Source organism: Stegodyphus dumicola, chromosome 9 (genome assembly GCF_044657685.1).
Source record: "Stegodyphus dumicola isolate Sdum_Otavi_A_Nest chromosome 9, ASM4465768v1".
Lineage (NCBI taxonomy): Eukaryota > Metazoa > Arthropoda > Arachnida > Araneae > Eresidae > Stegodyphus > Stegodyphus dumicola.
This window is the reverse complement of record NC_140776.1, coordinates 91,031,503-91,039,343: the sequence shown is the minus strand read 5'-3', so window position 1 is coordinate 91,039,343 and position 7,841 is coordinate 91,031,503. Positions and strand designations below refer to the sequence as shown.

Here is a 7,841-nt window from a genome sequence, read left to right as displayed (position 1 = left end):
CTTAATTGCATGTGTGACCATTTTGACAGCAAACACATATTTCATGCTCAAGCACTTTCAGCATCACATATGTAGCATCAGATGCGCTTTATAGATTATTTGCAAAGTACTGGACTACCACATTTACAGTAAAGGGATATCCGATAAGTCAAGAAAATGATAACCTGTAGAAAATCCATTATCATTCTACTATTTCGAGAAAGAAACTTGCTTTAGTGATATTTATCTGGAATTTTTACAAGTTTCCTTCACGGTAAAAAAAAAGTTCGCTCTTTACAGGCAAAAGTTTTGTAAAGTTACAGAAATCAAAAAGTTACAGAAGAATTTCCTGTAATGGTAACAGGTTGAAAGCAAACTGTAACGGTAACAGCTGATTTGCTTGTAACATTACAGATAATGTTTCAGTAGCCGCGCGGAAGAATCACGTGACTGACTGGAAATTAGCCAATCAGGAGAAAAGTGTTTGAAAGCTAGTTGCAGAAAAAAACATGGCTGAATGCATGTTGGTTGTATAGCGCAGGTAAGTAAGAAAATGTCTACAATTACTACTTGAAATATTTTTTGTTCATTTTATGCAGATTATTCTCATGCACTTTGCACTGTTATATGTAGTGAGTAAGTATTTAAACGTTTAAGCTTTGCGATTAATTAATATCAGTGTTCGTAATGTCTAATGAGTTGAAAGAGTGCAAAATATTTATTCCAAATGCAGATCTAATAGTAGTATTTTGTCATTGTGCATCCGATAAATTACGCCTTAAATTGCCCGTATTATTATTTAAAACTAATTATTCCAAAATTTAATCACTGTTTGTGGTATATAATTGAAATGGTAATGTGGTTGTTGAAAACAAAACTAATCATTTTAGCGTTCTTTTCCAATCGTCTGACCAAAGAACGTTTGACATCTTTTTCCCGGCAGGCCTTGCGAGAAACGTTTATATAAACATTTAGAATTCTGAATGTAATGTATATATTTTTTTGCTTACTAGGTTTAGTTTATTCTTTTTCTAGGATTATCTAATTAGTTATACCTGGTTTATAATTCAGTCTAATATGTTTATGTACGACTGTGTTATGAAGTAAAATTACAAAAACTTGAACAACGCCGTCGAGAATCTCGTTTATTCCTTTAGTGTAATAATATTTTTTCAGTGGTATTAATTTCTTACGAAAATATTATAATTCCAAAATGAAGTAATTATATTGATTAAAAATATGCCGTATCATACTTTTCGTAATGTTTTGTTTTACTAACTAGATGCAACTTAATTATTCCATATATTTTAATATACCAATATCAACAGGGGAAAAATGGAAATGACCTAAAATATTTTTCTAACAAATCGTTAAACTAATTATAAAACAAAACTAAAATTTTGTGCATTATTTCCAAAAATATCATTTCATTAATATTTTATAATTGACAACATATATTATATTGTATATATAACTACCATTGCATAAGTTTTTAAACATTTAATGTAGAATTTATGTTGATTTTATTTTGCCCACTTTTAATACAGTTTTGAAGTATGATAGTCTTGTTACTAGGATAGCATGAATCTGCTAATACAAGTTTAATACATTTCTTGACAAATGTTTCTCTTATTCATGTAATATAATATATAAATCATAAAATAAGTTTTCTTAAAAATAAATTATTATTGTTTATTGGAATTTAAAACAATTCTGTATCTGTATGTTGTATTAAAAATAAAATAATAATGAATTTTTAATGAAGCATTGATTTTAGCATTAACAATGTAAATATATATATATATATATATATATATATATATATATATATGCACATGAATAAATGGAAATGCAAGCTACTTTTCCTTACAAAACCGCCCATGAATATATACTTCCCTTTAGGCTGATAGCCTTTGCATGCTTTGCCATATTCTATCAATCCAAATGATGCAAATATGCAGAAAATTTTACTTTCTTTGAAAGTTAATACCGGAAATAAAATTCAGTGCATTTGTAAACTACATTAGTTCTCTTATAGCTTGGCATTTAATTGCCCAATGATTTACTAGTCCAAACTAAGGCAGAATTCAGATATCGTTCAAATAAAAGAAAATTAATAAGGTCTGATTTTTAGACGTATCTATGAAGATTTATTTTTTTAAATATTATTTTAAGTCAACTAAATTAATTTCAAATTTAAGTAAGTATTCATGCCTTTCAGTAGCATTATTTTCGATATCTTAAATTAAATAACTGAATGCAATATTTCTTGTTAATAAAAGATAAGCAATGTTATGAAAGACTAGCGAAGTGGATTTGCAAGTTCTAATTACGAAAGGTCCCATGCTTTAAAAGGTCATTTTTAAAAATACTTAATTAAAAAAAAAAAAAAAATATTTAACGTAAAACTTCCAAATTTCACACATGTGGAATATTAATTCTATATTTTTTATCTCATTCTTATTTTATTAATTAATTTCATAGCATTTTGTGTGACACTAGTAGTAATTATTAATTAAATTTTATGCTGTTTCTGATCTATGTTTTGATTTTGTTATTAATTACGTTAGTTTACATAAGATTTAAAATTATGTAAGGTACAAAAACCTTCTGCATCTATTAATATATGCTGAAGTGAATGAAATTATGCCAGTGAATTTTTTTAAAATCAAAAACAAATTTCTGTGGAAAATTAAAGTTATAAATTCTAAATGCAAACAAAGGAGTGAATTTGAAAGTTATCAAATAAGCCAAAGTGTTGGTCATTTTTTCAGTTTTGCAGAAGAATTTTTATACTTTGCAGAATGGGAATATGATGTTTGGTTTTGTTAGTATTAATTATTACAACTGAATTATTGCAACTTACATTGCAACACGTAATTTAGCTTAAAATTTATTTGAACTTAATTTTCTAATTTATTTTGATCATGTATATTTCATGTGTCATAAGTCTTTGAAATGAACTTAATTCTATTTATTTACACAATTTTTTTAAAGAAGAAAAAATCACATTTGGTTTGCTTAGTTGCACACGAAGATACATACCTATATATAGAGAGAGAGAGGGAGAAAGAGGAGTTATGTTTACTTGCAGACTTTTTTCTTCCTTTTTACTAATATTATAGTATGAAAATCAAGGGGGAAATTAAGCAATCAATTTAATTTTGAAGGATGTGACTACAATAAGATCATAACCAATCAAAAATATTCATGAATGAACTACTGGTAACTATCATAGTATTATTATTTAAAAGAAACCTACATTCCAATAAGAACGCTTAGTAACATAACCATTAAGTTATCTGATAAAAGTAATTTTCATTCCTACTTCCCTATACCTTGAATTTCACTCTTAGTATTGCCCACTGCTACTCCCTAGACCTCAAAGCATTTAATGCATCTGGAACTGCAATTTGTGTCTTCTTCTACAGCATGCAAGTTATCACCGTTTAGTTTGTACTGCCACGAGCAATGATCTTCAGAATTACCGTATTGCGTTGCATATTCCACCCCACCCAGCTTTAGAACCAGATTCTGAAAATTAAAAAAAATATTTACATAATTTTCCCCCTTTTAATGCATTCAAAAAGTGAATATTCCAAGATTTTAAAATGGATTTATCAACATAATGATTGTTTTCGTAATACTAACAAAGTCAAACTTCTGCACACTTAAGGCCCGTTGAATCTTTCTCTTCTAACTGTTGAATATTATGTCAGCCTAATACAAACAATGATCTATGATAGTGAAAGCAAATACCAACTGCCATTCATTGTGCAATTTTGCCATATCAGCTGAATGTTCACCCTAGCAAGCATCGGACCACAACCTTCTCTAATTATTTATGTATGATCTGAGGCCTAAGGATTTGCAAGAACAACAATGAGAATGACAGAAGTTCAAATTATAAAGAAGAAATGAGATGACTTATTAGATGTTGCAATTATGTGTATTCTTATTGAAATAGAGGTTTCTTTTAAATAAATAATATTGTGATAGTAGTAGTTTATCCATGATTACTTTTCATTTGTTATATTCCTACTGTGACTGTGTCCTTTGGAAATTAAATTATTCGTTTAATTTTTCCCTCTTAATTTTCGGAAGATAAAATTAGTAAAAATAAGTGGTAATATGGCATCAAGAGCATTAGATATTCCCATTTTCTTGAAGCTGTTCACTATTATTGTTTCATCAATGATAGGTCATGAACCCAAAATCCACTAGCAAATCAGTTAGTAAGATGAAAATGACCACTATGCGGACAAAACATTTAGGGTAACTTGTTTTATGAGCTCCTTAAGGAAGACAAACATTACCAAAATCTTTAAAACATATTCAGAATCCTGTGCTAAAAGAAAGCTAGGGGGAAAATATTGTCCGAGTCCCAGTGATTCCTTTGGACGAATATGTAATATTGTTTTAGAAATTTAAGGTAATAAATATAATATTTTTCGAATGCTAAAACAGTTCGAGAAATTTATTCAAGTTCTGAATTCTGAATATAAGTATACTGTATATTATATTTAATAACTATGGTGGCTTCATTTATGAAAATATTTGAATATTGGCTGTTTTTGTACAATGAACCTTCTCTAAGCTAGCTATACGTGATTCCTGAAAATTTTGATCTTTAAATGATAGTGGCATCCTAGAGAAGTTATGTTTACTAATTAGTTATTTTATGAGGAATGCTGGTTAAATTTAAAAAGTGATTGACTGAGGTAGCTTGTCGTAATGAGACGGTTCACTGTAATCCAATTTTTTAAAGAATTTAAGCTGTTCTTAATTAATTAAGATATTATAAAGAAATATGATTAAAAGTGTTATATAAGCACATGTTTAAAACATCTATTAAAATAATTTTTATAAGCTTTTTAAGAGCATGATTATGATTTTAAAAGAAATGTTTTTTTCTTTAATTAGGAGACATGGTTTACAAAGAGGAGAAAAACCATTCATTTTTTCCAAGCAGTCGAAACGAATTTTTATGAAATGTTTATTAAATTATATTATGTTATTTTTTAATTAATTCTTTTTTTCAGGTTTTATGTAAAGTTTATGAATTAAGTAATAAATTATTTTTACTTCTGTATTTTAATTAGCATATTATTTGCTTCATAGTGTTTCACAATAAAATTATAAACTCAATAAATTTCTTAATTAACATGCTGTAATATAGAGAGAGCATAAAGTTTCTTTTCTGTTGTCACATGTTTATTTCACAATTTTGTATGCGAATCTCGAAATTTATAATAACTAGGAATATTTTTTAGTATCACTTTCGAAATGGTAAATATTAAGCTTAGATTTATTACATATTATGTTTGTAAAAAATTATAGGTAAAATTAAAATGCATTAAATTTTAAGCTAAACTGAAGTATTAATTTTAGAAATAAATTTCTTAAAGGCATAATTGTATTAAGAATTTTAAGGGAAACAAGGCTTTAAAAATTAAGGTCAGTTGGCAAAGTTTTATGCTTATTCAAAAAGCATGACATTAGGTTTTTAATGAAAGACTTCTATCTGTTAATTCAAAGGAAATTATTTGAAGGTAAGTAAAAAAGTTATGCATTATTTCAAACAATAGCAGACTGTTGACAAACACTGAGTGCAGATAAGAATAAAAAAATTAGTTAGACGTTGTAATTCAAGCGTATGAACAAAATTTGAATTCCTTGTAGTAACAAAATGAAGTTCATTGCTATGTTGAATTCTTTAATTTACTGAAAATGTCATTTTTTAGAAGGAGAGAATATATTTTTGAAATATGAAGAACAGCTGTTCTGAGTTCTTCATAGAAATATTTCACAAAATGTCTTTTACTGTAATAATATGATCATATCAACATGCAACACGTTTACTCATATAAGTTAAATCTAAAGCAACATGTGTCTATTTTAGCTAAAATTACTAAAAAGAAAGTTCTAGACTAATATCTTATTAACTGACACTAAAACATGCAAATAAAACATACTATTTTTTTCAGCTATTTTACAGGGCAAATATAAGGAGTAGCATATCAATTTGAACTTTTAAATTAATCAAAATGATAATATGAAAGGCCTTTCAATAATATCAGACATAAGTTTCTCTTCATAAAACAAAAATCCTCTGCAACAGACTAATGTTACTTTTTGAAAAAAGAACATTGCTGTTGAAAGCACATCTTTTAAATTAATGCTATTCTGAGGTCAAATTGACTAATTTAAAAAGCCAAACTATTATGCTTCACTTGCATATATCTGTATAATGATATACACATGCAGATATTGTTTTACTCAAAACATCTTGATTTCAATAGATTTTATTGTAATAAGCATCATTTTAGACCAAAAAATCTATTACTTTTATAGACATATCCCTTAGTATTATCTATGAAAAATATATTCTACTCACATAATTACTTAATGGGATATTAGAAGGAAATAATCTGAAACCTTTACAGATACAACCATTGGAATTTTACGTAAGAAAAGTATCTTCTACTCTCATAATAACTTGCTATAATAATACAAGCAAATAACCTGTAACGGTTACAGATATATCTGTTGAGATTTTACATGAGAAAAATATGTTCTTTTTACATAATTATTTGCTGTAATATTACACGCAAATAATCTGTAACCATTACAGATATATCGTTTGGGATTTTACACGAGAAAAACATGTTCTTTTTACATAATTATTTGCTGTAATATTACACGCAAATAATCTGTAACCATTACAGATATATCGTTTGGGAATTTACATGAGAAAAATATGTTCTACTTACATAACTATATGCTGTGATATTACAAGAAAAAGATCTGTAACCATTACAGGCAAAACTCTTGTAATGTTACAAAGAAAACACCTGTTTCTGTTACTCAAATAACCCATGGCATCCCAGTTTCCATGAGTTTTCTTAGTAACCTTACAATTTTTTTTTACAGTGTTGTACACCTTGTACACTTAGCTCAAAGAAAATGTTGATATACATTGTGCATGCGCAGCTAAAATTTATTTTCTTTAAATCCTTAATATATCATGGAATATTCATTGTTTTCATTAAAAAGTTCAGCTTAATGATTCTCTTGAACACTGTCAATTTTGGCACGTTTTCTCTAAATTTTATTAAATTTTAATCACTTATGCTTATGAGCAACACAGTCATCACATATGCGCTTTTGTTTGATATGATCTCCATGGATTCTCCATAAGCTAGTCTTTGTTTTTATTGAACACGTATATAAATTAACTTGTATTGCTGTATTTTTGTTGCATTTCTAAAACATATGATTCAAATTTAGGACCTGTTTTATATAGAATAGCAAGCAATAGGTTATTTATTTCAAAGTTATGGAATCCTGCCATCAAAAATGCGTGTGTAGTAATGGACCCGATATGGTCAACTGAATATGGCTTACAGAAAAGTATATGGCTGACAGACAATAATATGGAGTTTATATTCATAGCGTTTTAAATGGAGCTTCAGTATAGTCTGACGGCCGAACAAAATAGTAGAAAACGACTACAACCTAAAAAGGTTGTAGGCGTTTTCTACTATTTTGCATTACTACGAAGCATAAAAAACGAAACGTGCCGAATACTGATTCTGTATGAAATAAAGAGGTGTCGGTTCCTTCTGAATTCCGCAGCAGCAACTGGATAGCTTTGACAGCCACATTTCGCTGTTCGCCAAATTTTATGGTCGACGGGATATTACGTAAGTATACATACAGCGTATAATTAGCATGTATAATATTAATACACATAGCATATAATTAATATCAAATATCCTGTGAAAGTTGAAGATCATTCCTAGATTGCAATATATAAGGTGATTAAAAAAGTATTTTTCTTAATTTTCTTTGTTGCTGAT

The 7,841-nt window shown here is 27.8% G+C and overlaps 1 long non-coding RNA gene across 1 annotated transcript; it reads left to right on the top strand.

Annotated features, from left to right (window-relative positions):
- Positions 1–385: 385 nt before the first annotated feature.
- Positions 386–5,071, top strand: LOC146995415 (uncharacterized). Its single transcript, XR_015043213.1, has 2 exons — positions 386–520; positions 4,903–5,071. It is a non-coding gene; the product is annotated as an uncharacterized LOC146995415 (long non-coding RNA).
- Positions 5,072–7,841: the final 2,770 nt, after the last annotated feature.